The sequence below is a fragment of the Serinus canaria genome, chromosome 2 (genome assembly GCF_022539315.1).
Source record: "Serinus canaria isolate serCan28SL12 chromosome 2, serCan2020, whole genome shotgun sequence".
Classification (NCBI taxonomy): domain Eukaryota; kingdom Metazoa; phylum Chordata; class Aves; order Passeriformes; family Fringillidae; genus Serinus; species Serinus canaria.
This window is the reverse complement of record NC_066315.1, coordinates 99581619-99603230: the sequence shown is the minus strand read 5'-3', so window position 1 is coordinate 99603230 and position 21612 is coordinate 99581619. Positions and strand designations below refer to the sequence as shown.

At 39.4% G+C, this 21612-nt stretch overlaps 1 protein-coding gene across 1 annotated transcript in view; it reads left to right on the top strand.

Annotated features, from left to right (window-relative positions):
* GNAL (G protein subunit alpha L) overlaps positions 1–21612 on the top strand; it is a 175331-nt gene that overhangs the window by 42152 nt on the left and 111567 nt on the right. The gene's annotated exons all lie outside the window — the stretch shown is intronic.

Here is a 21612-nt window from a genome sequence, read left to right as displayed (position 1 = left end):
TTTAGGAAAGCATGATCATTAGTTGGGAAAATCTTTCCTGAGAGTTAGAAGAGTAAGAATTTAGTCTTCAGTGTTTTAAGAATTACTTCCCTGTGTAAAAAGTATGATGTAGTAGGTCATTCCTTTCTGTTTTAAACTTACACAACTTCCTGCTGGGGGGGGCAGGAAACTGATGTTCAGGTGATGAGTCCATACCATGGTAGAGCATCTATTGTAACTGCATGGTGGGTAAGGCATTCCTCTCTTTCAGCAGGAATTACTTTGAGCTTGTCACAGAAATAGTCACAGCTGCCTGAGTTCTACTCGGTAATCACACTGGGATGTTTTTAACAAGATTTAATAAACTTTGACAGGAGCAGGTAGAGGATAAATCAGCAAGACATCCAAGAGCAGGGCTGTGAGATTGTGAGAACATGCTATTTAGTTGGCCTGTGGTAAGAGGCACCTTTTTCATACTGATGCTTTTAAAACCTGCCTGATTTGAGGTTATTTCCAGTATCAACGAGTTTAGGGGTTTTTTGTAATGCTAGCTTTGGACCATGTTTTCTGCACACCCCCTATACATACTGAGTATGAGTATTGTTTCAAGTGTGGTTGAGCACATTGATTTCATTTTCAATTGTTATCCTTCATTTTTTAAAATGGTTTGTATCATCTAAAAAAAGCCAAACCTCAGTTTGAGGGTATATTTTTAATATTTTATCAGCCCTGCATAAGGGGTAATATTAGGATAAAAAGGGGGAGATTATTCAAAAGAAGTTCAGTAACTTGAAATCCCGGAGTTGTGAGAGTTTGCTTGATTTGTTTTGAAAGCCAGTCCAATCAATTTAAAAGCAGACAAAACTAAATTTGGTTCAAAGTTGGCTCACCTCAGGTTTCAGCAGGAGCTGTGAAAGCCAAGTTTAAATTGGGACAGGAAGGGAGGGAATGTGGTCAATAGCCTTAAAGTTGAGCATTTTAAATAGGAAGTCTGTTTATGACTCCAATGGCACTTGCTGTTCTGATTTGTTTAGAAAAGCTAAAACAATTCAGGACAGTGGAGTTGCTTGAGGCTTTTCTGGCTGGGATTGAACTAAACTTTGTCAGCAATTTAAGCTCATCTCCAAGCTTTGATTCTTCCAGTTAAGTGGTGTGATTCCAATTTATACTCAAGGCACCATCTTGGCATTAATTTCCTCATTTTGCAATATTGAGCAGAGCATCAATATTCCCTTGCTCAAGAATACATTATAGAACTTATTCCATGTGCTTTTCTAAGAGTAGGTCTGATTTTATCATGAATATTGAAATACTGTTTCAAGGCAATAATATGGGATCACAAAAATTTTTTGAGGGAAATATATTGATATTGCTTACTGCTGAAATGTAGCAGGGTTATTGTGTGACTTATATTTGATAGCAGAAACAGAAGAAAAAGTGCTCACTCAGAGAGGTGAAAACAAGGATATAATTGCTAGATTTTGTCTGGGGTGAACATCCTCTCCCTCCCAAAACCTGCACAGAATTTTCTATAGGCAAAGCCTTTGCATTATTTATTTTATTTCTTTTAATTCCTGAGCTTAACCTCCTTCTTCCCTCATTCTTACACGTGTTCTCCTCCTGCCCCCACACCAAAATGCCAAGGTTTTCAGCAAGGCAGTTCTCACAGCAATCTTCTGAACCATTGAAACACTGGTGGCTTGAAGCATCATCTTTGCTGTTTCACTAGTGCTCCTAACTGGATAATTCACTGATTTATGTAATACATCATGTTTCCAGATGTGCAATTTCTATAATTTGTACAATACATTGTATTTATGGAATTCAGGCAAATAGTGGGGACAAGAATTCTATTCAAATTACTGTATTAGAAATTCATGGGCAGGTAATGTGGAAGAAAATAACTACATCATTTGCTCAAATAACAAAACTCTTAAACTGCAACAAACAAATTTAACAGAAAGAATACATGAATATGCAGTTGGAATTGATACATCCTTAATTTAGTTCATACCAAGTTGTTATTCATACATTTACTACATGTGGTGTTCTCAATCCAGATCAGATCTTGCCTCTTTGGGGTCACTTTGCAAATTACTGGTAAGAATATTTTAGATGTCTGTAACACAGACAAATCTCAAGACTTGGCACCTCCTTCTGATCTGACAGCTGTAATGGGAAGATGTGCTATGTGTTAGGAGCTGTAGCCTAGAATTTGCACTCCAGATGTGGAACATTCAGAGGACTTGTGTAGATAGTTCACGGTTTTCCAGAGTGGTAAGCTTTATAAAATTCACTCAGAAACGTGGGACACGTACACATGCCACCTTTGCTCTGTCCCTAATAAGTGCCAGCAGCAGTTTGGACAGTTTTGTGAGAACACTGCTGTCACCCTCCAGCCCTACTGAATGGTGTAGGGAACAGCTGGAATATGTTGGCAGAGCTGGAATTGCAATTTGATGCAGAAGATCATGCATATGTTATGAGAAAGATGTGATTTCATAAATCTGTCAGCTGTGAAGGGGAGGTGATGGTGGTTTGTAGGCTTAATGAGACGTTAGTGAACAGTTATTGTTAGTGGCACAGGAGTGAAGAAACTGTGGAATTTGTCAGGTGTTTCATTCCACAGGGAAGAACTCAGTACATATTGACAGCATTTATATTTGTACTCCCAGAGTACCAGGACTCGAGCACCAGGATTGTTTTTGGAATTGCCCTAGATCATGAAACTCATGGGTCAGGGAAGAAGTTAAAGCTACAAAATGGTTAAGGCTTTTCTAAAGAATAGCCCCATCACCGCCACAAGCTCTGCTCTCTCTCCTGGTTTTACATAAAGAGTATGACACTCACATTTGAAGAGCAGGGGAGGTGATCTTAAAGAAACTTAAAAGGAAACTTAAAGGAAAGGGTTACTCCAATCTTGAATTCAAGGGAAGGGATTATGGAGCTGACAAGCATTCCTCCCACTAATATGCCTTTTCTGTCAAATACCTATATTATTTTCTTTGTCATCTGGGTTCTCTGCATCTGGATAAGGATCTTCTCTCTTCTCCTTTCTTCTCTCCATCTGCACTAAATTTTGCTGCTACTGAGCAGCACCTTTTTATTCCCATCATTTTTTCACTACAGCTTCAATCCCCTTTTCCTATTAGCTCTTTACTTCACTCTCTAATTTTCCTGGCCCTGCAATCATGCATTCATGTGTGCAGCTCCTCTTTTTAAAAGAAGTTTGATTCTTAAGAATTCTGCTTACATTTATTCAAAACAAAAGCATACAAATGCCAGTTGTAGTATTTTTCTTACAATTTTTCAGTTTTCTGCCAGTCATGTTGTGTAAACTGATGGAACACAGTTTCCATTCATTGCCTAGCCTGTCTCTTCTATCCTCTCTCCTCAAGTGAAAACTAATCAGCTACAAATTAATTTGGATATATAATTTTTTCAGATACATGGTCTTTTAAGCATAAAACATATGCCTGGGCTAACATTTGGGCTTGAAATCTGGTGTCCCCTTTGCTTTTTTGACTGTACAGTGAATGCTATACTCTAAATCCAGAGGAAAGTGTTGAGACAGAGAATATTTTCAGAGTCTAAACCATGGCTGTGACAGTCACCTTTATATTTCAGGAAAAGAATAGCAACGTTTAGAAAAGCTAATGTGGTGAGAGTGAAGAAGAATTTATCTCTATCTCAGATTTACATACGCATTTATTTAGAGATGCTCAAGTTAAGAACATTAAATGTTACCTGTTTCCTCTCCTGCCCCTTGCCCCTCTCCCCTTAAATGTGCCAAACTTCAGAGCAATCCAAAACAGTCCATATATTTTGCTTTGTTTTCTGATCTGTTGAAGTATGCTTTTACATAGAATAACATCATCTGTTTACATATTACTGTGGAAATTTGATTTTGGGGAGACAATGAGGAGGCATTTTCATTCTGGTGGGGTTGGCAGCTACTGAGTGTGCAGAAGCATTCTTAGTTCTAACCAAGAACAATCTCAAAAGTTTCTCTTTGTGTAATTGACTTAATGATGCTTTGTTCTTTCTCGTTAAGCAATAAACACAAAGAGATTCCAGCTTGGATGTGCTGATCTGCTCCTCTGGAAAAGATAAGGGCTCATCTTGGCAGCAGAGTTTCTGCAAAGTTTCTTCTTTAGTTTCACAGTTTATTCTTCATTTTCTAGAATTCTTTGAATGTGTTTGGTGGGTGGTGAAGTAAAGACAATCAGCAGACAATTTTCTTCCTGTTTCAAAGGCCTTTCACAGGTTTTATTTGGGGGGGGTCAGCTAAGTACTGAAACACTCACAGGGAGACTGACAGAGTATTCTCATGATAATAATGTGTTGTCTGTTTATCTTTGTTAGCAATGAATTTATGAGAAAGTTTTATGACTTTATATATATGTCAGTAGGCAAAGGAGATATTCTGGCTACACAAATCTAGAAAAGGCTGAGGAACTTGGAAAGGGACCAAGCTAGGGGAATCAGCTGGAAGATTTCTGCAATTTTATCATTGGAAAGCCTATATTTTGGCACAGTTACAGAAAATAAAGTCTTCTCTCTTCTGCTTTTGAGACATGTAGTGGTATACTTGCACTTGTTGGGTTTTTTTTGTTTGTTTTATTATAGTAACAGTTTTTCAAGTGTCCAAAAGCAGTTCAAATACCTGTAATCCCATATTAAACTCTTCTTTCAAGAACTACATTTGCTTTTTAGAGCTTTTCACAGGTTTCCTTTGGTCGGATCTCAGGCTTATTTATCTATGCTGATCATCACTTGCAGAATTTTAACTTCAATATGTGTGGTGAATGGTATTCAGCTCCTCTCTCAATACAGTGTTCCCACTTCTGCTTGTTCAGCATCTTACTTGTTGCACATCTTCCCCAGTTAATACAGTTCTGAGGACTGTCCAGGTGAAATTTCTTCAGTCTCTGTTCTTCTTGATGTTTTGCATTAAACCTTCCTCTATGCCACTTTTATCTACCTCCTTACCAAAGCTTTTTTTGGTAAAATGTTGCCTTGAATGCATATGAACAGTTGCCTTCATACCAGTGCTCTTGAGTAACACACAAGTGAGAGCTGAAACAAAGAATCAGTAAAAACATTAGAGATGCCTCTTAAAATGTCAGTAGTTTAAAATTCAATACAGATGCATCCACAGATTGAGAAAGTTTGGAGACTTTCTTTAATGTCAGTACTAGAGCTCATTGAGATGGTATTTGTAGAGACTATTTTGGGATAGGGGATCAAAAGAATGTTGAAATAAAATATTAAATGGAATCAGGAGGCATCTAGGAAAAATTCTGCCACCTCCAACCTCAATGGTTGTCACATACTCTTCAGAGATTGAGAAAAAAATCTGGTGGCTGATGAATGGTTTCATTTTTATAAAATTATGAAACCTTGATTGATTGCAATGTTGGTTGTCTTCTTATGACCTAATTTACCTCTTATCTTTTCTAATTCAGATCTTAGTCAGAATTGCATAATTTACTAAGTACTGCAAATAGAGATTCAAGGTAAATTTTTAGGTGGGCTAGCTATGTCTTGAAAAGAGATGGGAAAGAAAAATGCACTTTATCAGGAACAGGGCAAGAGAACACAAGCTGTGCCAGGGGAGGTCCAGGCTGGAAATGAGGAAGAATCTTTTTCACAGAAAGGATGATTAGGTTGTTCTGGACTCACCAACCCTGGAAGTGTTCAAGAAACAACTGGATGTGGCACTTAGCACTGTGGTCTAGGTGACAAGGTGGTGATTAGTCAAAGATTGGGCTTGATGATCTTAGGGGTCTTCTCCAAAGTTAATGATTCCATGATTCTGTGATCTGTGTATTAATGAGTCCATGTTTACATTAACTTGTCTTCCTTGAGATTCTTCATATGATGCCTTAATTCACCTCTGAAAATCCCCTGCATCACCATCAGTTCTTTCCCCTTCTGTATTCTCATGCTTTTTAATGTGCTTTTGTTTGAAAGGAAGTCACCAGGAGCAGTGGATCATAACCTGTCTTTTAGCTGAACATTGGTTGAGAAAACTGCCATCTTTGTCATTTGGGGCATTTGGGCCTTTTTTAGCCATGGAAGAACACTTTGCAGAAGACTTGACTAAATTCAAAACAATTACATGAACCACATTTATGTTCTTAAAGAGAAGTCTGTACCTGCCTGGCAGCTCTGAGTTTGCCATTGGACACTCGGGTGACACTGGACATAAAGGATAAACCCTGAGAGGTGCAGCATGTTTGTAGGAACATTGATGACAGATGATAAACTGTGCAGATTTGTGATAGATGGATGCATTGATGGCAGGACAATGGACAACATTAGTGGCACTTCAGAGCATTATTTGCTGATTGCTCTTCAGTTCTTTCCACAGTATTCAGCTTTACTATTATAACTGAAGAAATTGCTTTCAAGCAGGGGAAAATTGAACAAGGAAACAAAAACATTGCATGCAATTTGAGATCCCAGTTTTTTTGATGTGACCTATAGCTTGAAGCCCCTTTCATGTGTTCCTCAGAAATGCACTCTCCCGTGAATGCTGATGGTCATCTTCCACCTGGAGCAGGCCACATGTCCTGAGGTGTCTGTGGAAGAGTCTTGGACAGTATAATCCTTCCCCATCAAACAACCAAGCACGTGTCCTCTTTGGCCAAAATGCAGACTCTTGCATCCATCTCATACTAGATGCTTTTGGTCCTGTGAAGGAGATGTGTAACAGCTTGCTGTCCTCTAACCAAAGCATGCCAAACATATGGGGGAGGAATGTTTTTGGATCCATAGGCTGTGTGGTAGTGGAGTCACTGTGAAGGAAGAAGGGGAAGAACAGCACAGAATGAGTGATTGGAACAGGTCCTTTCTGGTTCAAGCCTTGCTCCCATATAGGGAAAGAGAAGGGAGGGCTTCAAGGCTGGTGTGCCATCTGATGTCTTGAACAAGGCTTTTAGAGGAGACACCCCCTTGCTGTGCTTTGCCTGCAGTTCAGCAACCCTACCCTTATCAGTATGGCTTCACTGAAACCTTTGCTTTTAAGACAGCTTCAGAGCCTGATGTTGCTTTGGTCTGAAGGCCCTTGTTAATTTTTATCATAAGTAATGCTTTAAAAGAATGATTGAGACATTTTGTGTTATGAATCTGTAGCAAATTAGTTGATACCATTTTTGCAGCAGCCTTTTGTGCACGAATTTGGGGGAATCTGTCATCTTCTTGCTACTGTTCTGGGCCTTGAAACTGTAAAGAATGACACAGCTAGTGATCTGCAATAAAATTCAGGTCAGTCTTTCCTCTTTAGAGAAATTATTTATAAATGTCCTTGTTGCCAGGCACTTCATAACTATATAAGTGGGAGAACCTCTTAGTGATATACCTTAATAGCAGAATTAATGATGTTTGAACTTAAGTCTGTTTGTTGAGACTTCATTAACTTTTCAGCCGAGAAAGCAAGTGGGGGAAAATGTGCTCCAAACACATGAGTTGTGCACTGGGGCACGCCTGGAGACAAGCAGCCAGCTAAGGCCCCTACAGCACTGCTTTCTCACTATTAAACCTCTGTTGTTTCATTCATGAGTTACATTTCTTGTGGGTTCCTTTCACCTTTTAGTTTATGTCTGAGCTGGATATTTTCAGTTGTTTTAAATTCTACATGTGTGTGATTACCATCAGAAAAGTGTTTATGTGTGTATAAATGTACACCTTTTCTTATTTTCAGGTTTCTGTAAAATGTTTTCATGACTGAGCATCAAACACATGAGCTATTTTTACACAGTGATGAGTCTTTAGATAATCCTGTTTAGGAATTGGTTTTGCTTTGATTTTGGTTTCAAACTGTCTGAAGTGGGACTGCTTGGAAGCCTGCTAACCACTGCCCTGTGTTGATGATGTGTAGTCCCTATGTTAAACTTATTCATGTCCTGCAGCAAACTTTTTCAGTTTCTTAGAACAAGAGGATCTTATAATCATAAGGGTGAAATACAGTCCTGTGTATTACAGTACTGGATTTTTTTGCAGAAGAGCCCCCTTTTAATGAGAGTGAATTCCTAGTGCTAAGAGGCAAAAATCATGTTTTACTGTTTTTACTACTTGGCGTGTCCTCAGACAATTTGTTTGTTGTGCTGGATCGTCACGGGGTCTGTTAGATCATCTAATTGAAAAAAAGGGAGTTTGTAGTCCTGGAACATCTCCAGAAGTTGTTTGCTCCACAGCCAAGTCCCTCCTATGCTCTAACTCTGAGGTCATCTCCATAAGTCACGTTTATTATGTTTAATTTATTTCCCTATTGCACATTTGGAACCTAAGAGTTTGTAATGAAATATATGATATAAAGTGCATTTTCAAAATAACAATGTAAATATGTCTCTAAGGTTGGTCACGTGGCCTTCTGCTTTAGGTTGAAGGTTACTCGTTCGGTACTTCAACTGAAACGTCCTGATTATCATTGCTTCTTAGATACAGATAAGGTACTGAACAATGGACAAAGTTTTTTAAAATGAATTTATATTTGTTTGAGGGGAAAAAAATGAGCATGCTTAACCTTCCATGTTTTCACATCTGATTTTTCAGGAACAGTAGATACCTTACAACATGTTCTATTAACATTAGGCCTGCACAGTTTATACCTTTGTTTCTGATCACAGTGTCCCAAGTTCTTCCCTCACCAGCTTTAATCAAGTTTTTCATGAAAAGTATATTTGAGGGTAGGGTGTGTCTGTTTTTTTGTTTTTCAAGAGCATTCAAAACCTAATCTGCTGCTTAAAAGAGGCACTTTGAAATGAGGTGGAACTTTAGAATTTTATACACTGATCTGTGAGCAGGAGTTTATCAGGAAACAGGAGTCTTACTGCTTCTTTTGAGAGAGATTTTGATGCCCTATAAATCAGGAAGGAGACTTTCAAAGGGCTAGCTCCTATCTTTATGTAATTACATATTCAGTGCAGTTTTCTGAAATGTGTATCGTCTGTATCAAAAAGGAAAAGAGACTGCTGCTGACAGCTCTTATAAGCATGAAAAGTCAGAGGGAGGAGGTTTAAAAGTTTATACTGTTCTTTTATGATGGTTGTGAGTTCTCAGAGAACTTTTTGAAATCATCTGTATGATTCCCTGCAAAACTGATGCTGCTGACGTTGTTGCAGTGGATGGAGGGCAGATACTGAAGAGGCCCCAAATAAGAAAGTACAGAGCAGAGGGGTGGTTTGGGGGGGCAAGGGGGAAGAAAGAAACTTATCAAAGAAGGCGTCTATAATAATTAGAGAATGTAATCATTCATAAAATGATAGGTTAGTCCTGACAATTAGACTTGGAAAGCAAGTAAAGAGATAGGGGCACAGAAAGGAAAGGAAGGTGGTATTGCTTAACGCACTTACTTCCTATTCTAAAGATAGCTATCTCGATTAAAATGTCAGTGGTATGACAGAGTCATTGTAGACCAGGATGTATTCAGTTTGCTCCAGCTGCCTGACCTTGCCTAACTGTTGTCTGAAATGAAACAAGCTGTGTTCCTATCAGCACTTTCTCTGGGTTGCTGTGGAAAGTTATATGAACCCCCACTGGTGTCTGTGTAGGTTTTCTGAGCTATGGCACTGAATCCTATTTGCTGCAGATTTTTCAAGCTCAAAGGAAAATTGTTCTCTGTGCCCAGCTCTGCTATGCCTCTCAAAACACCTGAAATAATTCTTATTTGGGCTGTCTGACCTGTCAGGAGCTAAAGATTAAAACTGGCATGCAGCCCAGTGAGGGAACAGCTTCTTCATGTAGCTCGTCTAATCACTGGGCTCTCATTTTGCAGTGTACAGTCTTGCTCAACGTAGGTTGACTTTGAGTAGCTTGAAACTAAGTCTTCTGGCATTTTTATGTGGAAAATAAAGATCTTTCTTCTCCTGCTACCCTCTTTCCCTCAGAAAGGGAGTATCAAAGAGCAAGGTCCACCTTGCACACCGAAACTGTATGACAAAACCTGTGGCATTTGCAGGTGGATTCCACTAACTTGACCATATTATCAGATTCTGCAAACTTTCGTCTTGTAAAGTGGTATGTTATCCTAAGTTTGCCTGCTCTTGATTTAAAGGTCTGTCTGTATTGTGCCTCTCAGGATTTTTGAGGACATGTATGCCTGCTTCGTAAATGGATGGATATGGACAGCTCTTTAATACAAGTTGTGGAAATTGGCATCAATAGTGAAAAAGAGCTCAAAAATAAAAGTATTGAAAATGCAACACAAATAGGGATATGCCTGCAGAATGATGGCTAAATTTCATAAAGTCCATTATAACGTCATTGCAGCACTCTACAGTGATCCTTTTGAAGTTTCAAGCAGGTGTTTATCTAAAGCAGTTTAATTTAGGCATATGCATGATCTTGTTCACTTTATAGAAATATGTACAGGTTTTGAGTATTCTTAGTCTTGCATTTTGATGAAAGGTTTGGTCATTTGGAGAAAAAAAATTCTGAAGGCAGTCTTTATAGGCCTTAGATCTCAAGGCAGTTTCATCAGACTCCACAGAAACTCAGCCAGTAAAGCTGAACACTGTCCACATTTGGATGGTGGGGAGCCCATGAAAAAGTTGGTTAATTGGATTATATCACTAACTTTAAATGGAGAGGTAACTTCATACCAAGAGACAGAAAATTTGTGTGTGTGTATATAACATACCTATTACCTTAGGCTTTTAATTACATAATTCTACATGGAGAAAGAGGGAAGCTCTGATATGCTGCTTGCTTTTCATTTTTATTTTAAGGGAAATTCAGGCTTACCTCAGTGGGTTGATAGGTAAATGCAAATTTTCATACCTACTAGCATCAGTACACATAAGGCATTTTATTCAAATTGTCCTGGCTTGCAGTTGTGGTAGAATTTAGAGGGGGAGGAATTTAAAATACAAAAAAAAAAAAAAAAAAAATGCAAAGGATAATGTATTGTCACAATCCCTGTAGTGAATAGATACAGAGTAGTTTACCGTTGAAGCATTTTTCTTCCATCTTCGAGAAGCATCACAGAAGTCAGAGCTGTTTTCATGACATGTTGAAGATATGAATTGCTTGCTCATATGGATTTTCTCATTGCTTGAGGTCATTGGATGCCTTATGGACTAAACTGTACAGCATTGTATTGAAAGAACTATTCCTTTTAAGTGAAGAAAAGCATTAAAATATATTAGCATTAATTCTTAAGGAAAAAAAATTGATTCGTTAATACCACTAAAAGTGATTAATCATCAGAAGAGTTGTTAAACTGTGTGCAAAAGCTTTGTCTCTTGCTGGTGACCAGCAAGTTTGACTGGTCACCAGCTCTGCACCTTTACCTTCCAAGTTATTTACACATCAATGAGAATTCACTAATATTGGCTTGCTGCCATGCAATGCAGTTGCTCAGCTGTGTTTCCTGCTAGTAACCTTTACTTCCATTTCACAGTGATTTCTGGGCACTGGTTGTTAGATCTCTGGATGAACTCACCTTGAATCCATTTATAGTGTGGGAAGAGAAAAAGGCATTTCAAGGGAGGGATTGATCAGATAATAATCTGTTTTTTGTAATTAGATTTAAACATCTGTGTTAGAATGATTTTAGTCCTGGCATTGCACCCCACATTTGACTTACTGTAAGATTCAGCCCTCTGTGCTGCAGTTGCTTAAAATTGTTACTGATGGTAGAGTTTTGCATAATGTGCAGGGTTTTAACACTTAGTGGATGTAACATCATGTCACTGTGCATGATTATTGCAAATTTTCTGTGTGGCCCACAGCAGAATTTTCTCTGCTTATCATCTGTTAACCCCAAAATGTTCAAGTGAACAGGTTCCAAGCATAAACTTGGAATATGTAACAAAAGTATTTAAATCTGGGGTCAGGATTTTCAAGTGCCAGGTAAATAAAAAAAAAATATTAAAAAAATGCCATAGCATACATTTGGAATAGAGGAAGCTGTAGAAAAATTACAATTTTTTTGTATTGTATATGGTTAATATGGCATTGGTTTGTTTGGTTTATAAGTAATCCAAATACTTCTGGAGTATTTTTCAGTATAAAAAGTTACCATCATGGTTTCAATAACAGTTAGAACAATCATCTGCTAAGATTTATTTCTTAAAAACTGATAGTATAGTTAAAAAAAAAAAAAAAGCCAAACCTTAATAGTTATGTAGTGTTTGTATTTTTTGTGTGTTGATATTTTGAATTTTTGACGTGCAGTCTGTCCATTCAATATTTTCCAAAAAGGCACAGAAAAGAATCACAGAATGTTTTAGGTTGGAAGAGACCAAGACCAAAGACCATCTCGTTCCAGCCCCCACGCCAGGAGGAGGGACACCTCCCACTAGACCAGGTTGCTCATGGCTCCATACCCATGCAACAAGTTCATGGCAACAACATGCCATAAATTGTCCATTGTATGCTAACACCAATTCAGGATTCCATAGGCAATTGAAATTACTGAGAAACACAGATTTTGGCAGTACTGAAAGTATTTTGCCACAGCACCAGTTTTTTGTTAATGTTTGCCTGAGTGCTCTGTGCAGTTAACAGAAGACAGCCATTGGCTCATGCTGCAAATCACATAAAATTTCAGAGATAGCATATGGAAAGTATCCAGGTTAAACTGGAAAATGTGGGCACTTGACTCAGTGACATCTTTTTCTCTTTTCAACTTGCCTTCTTGCAGGGCATGCAGAGAAGTAATCTGACTGTTCAGAGAGCTGTAAATAGCAGAGAAAGCTGGGGCTGGGGAAGCAGTATGGTAAAGGCATGAAGGGAGCCTGAGGAGATTCACAGATTAGGGGGAGGCTATTGTTTGCTGACACAATAGAAGGAACAAGCTCCAAAAGGTGTGTGGACGCCTGCCATCTTCTGCCTCCTTTCCCCCTGCTGGACTGGACTTCCACAGCAGAAACAGCAGCTCACCGTGATAAAGTGGAAGCATGATGAAAGGGATGCCCAGGTGCCCTCTCTCCCCTGAGACAGTTGCACTACTCTCTGAGCTGGAATTGGGTGATGTTTTCTCCAGTCATGCTCCTACCAGATCCAGGCTCTTTTGGCAGCTTGAAACTAATTTCTCTTTCTGTCTCATTTACACATGGCTTGCAGCATCTCAAGCCAGAATTATTAAATTAGGTGAAACAGTTCAGTTTGGAATATATTACATCTTTTTCTCTAGTCATGGGAAGGCTCTCTCCTACTTCTCTGGAAAGCAGTAACATGCCTTTTGATTCCTGTAGGGCAAAGCCAGTCATCCTGACCCACAGTTGTAGATGCAACATTGCCTGCAACAACCCTTTGCAGTGTTCCTGCTGTAGTAGGAAGCTGCAGGATAGCAAGGGAAGCCATGGTGTGCTATGTGCTTCACCTGGTCATCACAGGCAAACACAGTGATCCCAAGTCTGATAAATCCTGTTCTCCTAGTCTGATACCAGCCATCTAGTTTAGCCGTCTTCATCCCTTTTCTCTGTACCTCTGCCAGTTTGTGTTCCTTTATCTTCAGGGGAGGTGACCCATGTTGATTGTGTTTTCCACAAATTCCTATAATGTTAATATTTTTCTCTTTGTGAGGAATATCTCGTTTGATATGTTCTGGGCCTCCAATTTGGCGAGGTGGGGAGGGCATATCCTTGTTTAGTTTTGATTTGTTTTCATGGTCACTCTGACAGCTCATGGTCATTATGAGATGAAATATTTTGAGAAATTAGGCTTTCAGAGGGGAGGACTCTATGACACATGTGGAAGAGCTGCATCTGAGATGAATATACAACTCATATTTAGGCTTTGCTATTTTTTCATAGTTTCTGCAGCCTCAATAAAATTATATGAAAATAATTATATTGAATAAATTTCTGTAATGCACTCTGTGCCTTCTACAAGGTACAAACCTTGAATCATTCTGAACATACAGCTGTCCCTCCCCAAACACACTGTAAATTGTTGCATGGACCACAAGCATGTGAATGGTACTGAGGAGTTTTAACGTAGCTTAATGTAAGTCATTTGCATGTTCAGACAGAGCATCCTTGTGTGCTTCTTCCAAGCTCTCCTCTTTGTGTACAGTGTTACAGTGGTTTGTATTTCTGATAAATATTTTGCAGGGTTAACCTTTTTAATAGCTGGTTTTCCCTACATCAGCAAGCAGCACCCTACGCCGTCTAAAGGTTAAGAACAAATTTGTCAATGAAAATTTATAGTGCTCGATTTTATTTAAATCAAGTGTTCTCAATTAGTGTCCATGTAAAAGAACTATGTAATAGAATACAATAGTCATAATGTATCTAATGATCCTTAAGTGGCAGATTATGATCATATCTTTATTAGTGGTAGTAATTGTGGTGACAGTGTTGCTGACAGGTTAAACCATTTCTTACGACAATAGCTTTTGTGCTGTTGCATTGGGATCAGAAATGCAGTTCCTGAAGATTTGCATATTGTGAAGAATAGGCTGCAAAGACATGGAAGCATAATCTTGTCATTGTGTTTAGTGATGTGGGTGGCAGATTGTGTGTAACTGATTCTGAGCAGGAAGAATCTGCATATGGGTAGGTTTAAAGCCCTTTAAATGTTTTAGGATTGGTGGGCAAATTGGTTGACGAAGTGTTGTCGTAAGTTGTTAAATATTCCAAGCAGCTCTAAGCTTTCTAAAACCTTCTCAATGTTTTAAAACATACAGTGCAGTGTCTGAGCAGCTGCATTAGCTGAGATTGCTGGATTAAACCCCTTTTACACTTGTGCTGTTCCTAACCTCAGACACTGCTGTGGTAGTTCTGTGTAGCATTGTGTTGCATCATTGGGGCATTAGGATCTAAAATTTTAAGGAGGTTGCAAGGCATCAAGATAGAATGGGTCTTCTTAAAAAACAAACAGACCAACAAACCAGAAAACCCCAAACCAAAAATCAACCAAAACCAAGCCTGCAATTATGCAGATTGTATAGAAATGTGGCACCATTGTTAATAAGTCTGAAACTTTAAACCCAGAGAAAATGTTACCATAGTTTAGGAAATTTTCTCACATTGTGTGTTTTTATTGTAAAAACAAACTTCTTCTTTCCCAAAGTATGTGAGAAAACACTGATTCCTCAGTAACTTATTAAATGGCTTGTTCCAAAATGTCTGCAAGTTCTGTGGACTTTTCAACCTTTCCCCCTTCTCCTTCGTGCACGAATGCTTTTATCACCTTTCACCCCAAGTGAAATGATCCTGTGAGAAATATTTGCTCCGAAAAATCTAATCCATGTTATACAAGCAGCCCAGTAGATGCTAGAAAAAACTTTTGGGATTTAATAAAAATAAGATCAGTGAAATCAATGAGTTTGAATTTCATTAACTCATCTATCAGAATAGTATTTGAGACTAGCAGTAAATAAAGTGAGTAAGTAAACAGTAGAAAAAGAGAAAAAAAATAGACTTATTTTCCAGGAGATTATCACACTTCAGGATTGTATTTCCCCCTCTGCCACATAGGTATGCAGATGGAATAGTCTACGTCTATACAAGTAATGTATCTGCTTAGTCTTCATATTGACCATTTTCTCTTTCCAGAGAAATAAATAAATTCATGTTATGAAAGCCTAAAGTTTAATTGTAACATAAACCTTGTTGTGGAAAGGACCACGTGGGTCAACAAGCTATGTCTCTTCAATGATGAGCTCTTATGAGCACAAAAATGTGAGAGCAATTTAATCCAGAGATCATCGGCTTTGTACAAATATACCCTAGAAATACTTATAAGAAACTTAAGATCTAACATCACAATAGACCAAGTAGAACATGACTCAATAGGTATTTGTTACAAGCAGATGTATAGTTTAAAAAATTAGATGCATAAGCAGAAAAATACTGGGTTGTTGTTTATTCAGTAAGTTTTGGTATTTTATCTGGATTTGCTAATCATGCAGTCAAGCAAAAGCTATATTTCTTTGGTAAATATTATTTATGTAAATCAGGTTGTGAGTGCACGAGGCTACCAACTTACTGGGAACATTATTTCCTGAAGCGAATTTTTAATGACTGCTCTTGTGTGTAATTGCATGTTGGGATCCTTAAACAGGGTTTAGAACCAGTTACAGAATTCCTCACTTCATGCTAAGGTAGTTGTATGCAGTGATTTTCTATATGTGCAAGAATTTTCTGTGGAGAGATACCACTAACTATTCAGGCACTCACGGGAATTAGAGCATAACTTTTTAAACATGTACTTCCTTTTTTGTCTTGAAAATCAACCATTTCCTGGGGTAGCTAAAACTTAATTTCTTGAGCAGAGAAGTGAAAACAATTGAGAAGAAACTAAAAAGTATGTCTAAGTTTATATCAAGATAGAGGGGTAATACAAGGAGATCACAGGTCAGATGTGGTTGGGGTAAATGTAGAGAAAATCTGGCTCAGCAGAATGTTGGGGTGGAGGCAGGCGTGGTATGACTGTGAGAGTCCTGCTCAGAGGTGTGCCTTGGAGTTAAAGGTGAGGTTAAGGCACATGACACAGATGTTTAGTGTCTCACAAATTAGTTTTCCTTCCAGTTTTTTGTTCCTGTCCAGCTAGTGAGATCATGATGATTGACCTGAGCATTTATTATTAAATGCAAAATTTTATGTGACATACAAAAGCATTTACAAACGGCAGACAGATGATTTGGCTTTGCTGTTACAGCTGTGCAAAATGTTAGTCAGCATGTTGCAGAGAATCCAGGACATGTCTCCTGTATAGGTTTTACTCCTTTTCTGAAAGTGGTAACTTCAGCTATAATTCTAGCTGACTTCTTTATTTATTGATTCATTCACTTCTAAATTAGGGCAATATTAGCATATTATGCCTGGCTTTAATCTGTTTAATTCTAATGACTCCCCTAAACAATTGATTAGGACTAATTTTCCACTGCCTTAAAATAGGAATGTATTACTTTGTTAAGGGGAGGGAAAGTTGGGGAAGTGCCCTTGGAGTGTCCAGCCAAGTGAAATTCTTCATAATTTGACAGAAAAGTGCCTCCTTTTTTGCCAAAAATGTAACATATCCTATAATACTGTTGTCTTGCAAATTCATCAAAAACTTATCCCTTTTGCTTATTGCAAATGCGTCTGTGTCATTTTGTTTAACAATGTTATTTCATTGTAGTATGTAAGAATATTTAAACCACAGGAGATTGCTTAGTCTTTTAAATGCTATTAGGATATTGCTGGATTTATGTTAGTTTCAATCAGCTGCTTCTGCCTCTGGTACCAACAGATGGACCTGTGTGGAATGATGCCATGTGAGTCTCTCTTCACAGATAAGGGATTTCTAGTCAGAAAAGACAAGAATAAACACCGGAATCATTTTACCAGTAAGGCTCTAAAGGGAAGCCCTGAGCTGATGGGATGGCCGTAGCAGAAGTTCCCTGTTCCCATTGCTTTCTTTGGGACATGGATGAGGAATAACTAGCTTGGATAAGGAATAACTAGCTTGAATGAAAGAGGATTGTCTTCTTTCTTTAGTGTAATCATACTGCAAATCTGCTTTTCACCTGATGCTTTTCTACATGGGCTTCCCAAGAAGCATCTGGCTCCTGCTAGATCTAATCGTCCCCTTCACAAATGCTTTCAAAGGGCTAAAGGCCATCATTGTCATTTCTGTGCACTGCTGCCTGCAGTTCTTCTGTGAAAAATTTTTCTTTTTCTTCAGACTATTATCATAAGCCCACAGCCTTCTACTCCATCACATCCTGCTTTCTCCCTTTTGCTCCCTGTGCTGCACAAGGATGGGAGAGGAGTGGGCACAGGAGAAGGTGGTTTGTCAGGTGAGTTACACAGTGGCAGCTGCCAAGTAAAGGAGCATGGCTTGGGAAACAGCCGTGTCAAGGAGCCAAGGACCCGCTCAGAGCTTTGCCAGGCCCGCCAGCATTGCCTGACCCTCTTCTGCATCAGGGAATTTGTCCTTAATCAATGGACGTGAAGGCACTTTGGGATCAGGTCCACAGTCACTGTGCAAATGCATACCTCATCTTTTCTGGCATGTCCCCCATCCTGCTTCTTAAAACAGATGAGCCCCTCTCAAAAAATTTTAATGACTTTTTTGAGGTCATGGGTTTAAACAAAAGGATGAAGGTTAGATTTGGTTTTGAGTGTGATATTCACTTCTCTGCGAAGTAAATGCTGTTTTTTCCTAAACCCTTAGAGTCAGTATTTTTAACACAGTTAGAGTCATAATTTTTTTTGGTTTTTGGTTCACGTATCTTATAAAACTCCAAATGTAGCCTTCCACAGAGTGTGTACTTTTGTGTTAATATTTGACATCTACAGAGAGAGAAACTTACCAGTAATTTATTTTTAGAGAGAAATAATTCTTTTCTTGCATGCCTATGCAGTTACAATTCATTTTTCTCTTTTGTTTTCCTCCCAAGTTTGATGCTGAGGTGGAGTAAAAACTCAGCCACTAGTGAGTTGCATATCCTGATTTGCCAGCAGTAGGCTACATGAAAAAGAAGTTAGTGAGGAGAAGCAGTGATCAGGGCACCAGTGTTACTCGCCTAGTACAGTGCCCATACTTGAGGATAGTGTCAGCAGAGGGTTCAGAGATCCCTGTGAAATTTGAGGCAGGAAGACTGTCAAGCTGGAAGAATCTCTTTACCAGTGGCTTAGGTCCCTCCTATGTGTTTTGATTACCTCCATCTTTCCATTTGTTCTTTTTTAAAAAATGTATCCAAAGCCTCAAAGGAGGCCATGTAAAGGGAAGATGGGTTGCAAATGGTCTGCAGGGTTGCTGTATAGAAACCTTCTCCACTTTTACCTACTGTTTGCAAGAAAAAGCTCTGCATCAGTCCTGCTCTGGACTGGAGGAGCAAACCAGTCTCTTTAGCTGGATCTGTAGGAGCTCCACATTAATTCTTACTGGGGTTTTGTCCCTTCTTACTCCAAGCAGAACAAGCACAAGAAACGAGACTGACTTTGTGGCAGGGGGTGGCCACCCAGTGTGGCTTCAACTGGGCTGTCAATCCTCCTCCATACAAAACAGCAAATATGGCTTCAAGCAAGCAGCTTGTGCTCCCCAGCATTCAGCCTGAGGCTCACAAACAGTGCATCCTGAGGTGGAAACTCAAAGAGGAAAGCAGGAAGTAAAGGTGTCTCCAGTTTCCCCCCAGGAGGTCTTGTGCTGTATTGCCTGGTTTCATGAGGCACTACCACCAAATGTAGCACAAAAGTAGAAGGTGAATCTCATTTTTTTACACAGATATCCACTCTGTGTGTACTTATATTTATAAATATATGCATATATAAATGTGCATATAAAAATATATGTATGTATAAATATGCTGCCTAATATGAAGGAGCAGAAGCAATGTGAAATACCTCATCCTTTAGAAACTCAAGGACGATTTGTTGCCTTAGAAGAGAGGGGGAAACCAGGAAGAGCCTTCTTTCCTTTGTCTGGGATTTTATTTTTATTCCTGTGCACAGTTTGTACTGGAAGTTGGTTTGGTGAAGCAGCACTGCTGCAAACCTTTTATAGAGTCTTAGATTTATTTGTGTGCAGAAGAGACATATTCATATATGATAGCTATGGTTTCTCTCTGGAAAAAACAAAAAAAGAGCTGTGTCCAAATGGGGTGAAAAATTCTCTGTTGTTTATTATTGCTTCTAGGATTTTGTAGTTCAGTTTTGTTGGGATAAGTGATGTGTTTGGGAAAAGCAAAGGGAGGGTTGGGAATATAATTACAGCTAAAAGTTCTTTCTGGGCACAGGTTGCTTGTGCGTATCATTCTTGAACTGAGTGATCTTTTCTCAGGAGGAAGAGACCCAAAAGGGTCATGGGGTTTTTCGAGGGGGAGAGAGGAAATGAGAAAAACACTTTCCCTCTTTTGGAGAAAGGTAAGAGCAGGATATACCAGGATCCTGTAAAATCCTATTTATTGGCACTGAACTGTTTCAAAGCTGGGAACAAGTCGCACCAAAAATGCCAGGGTTAGTACATGAAAGAGGAAAACTGCTGGGAAGAGGAGGGGAAGAAACAAGGCAGATTCCTGCAGACCAACTGACACTAGCCACCTTTGGGACTTAGGTCTCAAACTGAGGTATTTACCCAGGTAATGAATATGGCTGCACACATCTCGTGCATCATAAATTACAGCTTCTGACACTGAAGGACTATGAAAATTCAGACACAGTTAGTGATTTCTAACCAAGCCATTCAGTTCTGGGCTCTCATAGAGGAGGGAGCAAACATGACTGCTCTTCACAAAAGCTATTCTTCATATATCCTGTGTCTGAAAGCCTCCAAAAACAGCAGTCACCCTGAACTGTGCTTCCAAATCTATCTGTATCTGAGGTGCTTTTTGTCTCTCCGGACAGAAAAATGTCAATAGGAAAAAAGCGGTCTGTCCTAAAAAAATGCAGCTCAGTAACACTTTAAAAATGCATATTTTGACTTGGCAGAGCCTGTCAATCCTCTAGTGTGTTACCCCAGCTCCCCCCACCTATATAAGAGGGAAGATGAAAACAGCTTCCAGAGTCAAGATCAAGCAGTATCATAAAACCACATATCTGGCACTTGAATTTCCTAGTCTCTTGAAAACTCTGCATACCCAACCACAGGTGGAGTAGTACCTGTTCATTTTCTGGGTTCTGCCCTTTTCACCTTCCTCTGATGTGTGCTCAAATTAGACAGTACCAGTTTCTCTTCCTTGATTCAGCATTTCCCACCGGAGTGAGGGAGCCATTGAAAAAACCAAAACCAGCTAAACTAAATCCTCCTGCTTGTAAAATCAAGTTTCTTTTTGCTACATAGTTTTCAAGACATTTTAGATTAAAATGCTATTTTCTTTGATTGAAGTTGATGGCAATCTCCCTTTGATTCTAGTTGGGACCAGGATTTTGCACACATAAGTATCTATCAAAATATTAATTTTTCAGTAAGCCATCTTTGAAAGTATGGGGGGCTATTTGGAGATAAAAGCTAAAAGTATTTGGGGACTGCAGAGTAATATCCATTCTTTTCGTAGTGTTCTTCTGTCTCAGTGTATCAAGCATCACGTCTGAGCAGTGCAGGTGATTTCTGTGCAGGGGGAGTTTAGGACGAGCCAGGTGCTGTACCGCTGCTTTTGCACTGAGGTGCCAGTTTGCAAGGCAAGAGATTTGAAGCAAAAAGGAATACCTATAGAGTTGTCTAGCTTGAAGTTTCATTTTAGGATCTAAAATGGAGGCAAATGAAGGAACGGAGATAGGGCTTCTTGTCGGCATTTGTTGTTGTAGTGATATTAGACATGCATATTATCATGTTCGTATTGCACATTATCATGAGCTGTTAGGATAGCTCCATTTTCTGGTTCAGCTGATGCAGTTTGGAATATTCAAAGGGAAAAGACGGCCCGTGTGCTGCCGTGACTACTTGTGTGGAAAGGGACATTTTGTTGGTCAGGTCGAGGCAGTGTGTTTGTGCATATGCGTGCTCTGTGTGTCGGGGTTCACGCGGGCAGACCCCGACCGCTCCCAGACGCTGCTGCCAGGGGCTGGCTCCCGGCGCTGCTCCCGCAGGTCGGTCACGATGGCAGCCATCACCTGTGCCAGCCTGGGATTCTAGACCCAGGAATGCCAACCCTCGCTCCGGCAGCGGCCAGGCTCTTCCCGTACCGCCGAGGAGCGCGGGGAAAGGCCGGGAAAAGCCCGCCCGGGTCCCCGAGCGCCGCGTCCCGCAGCT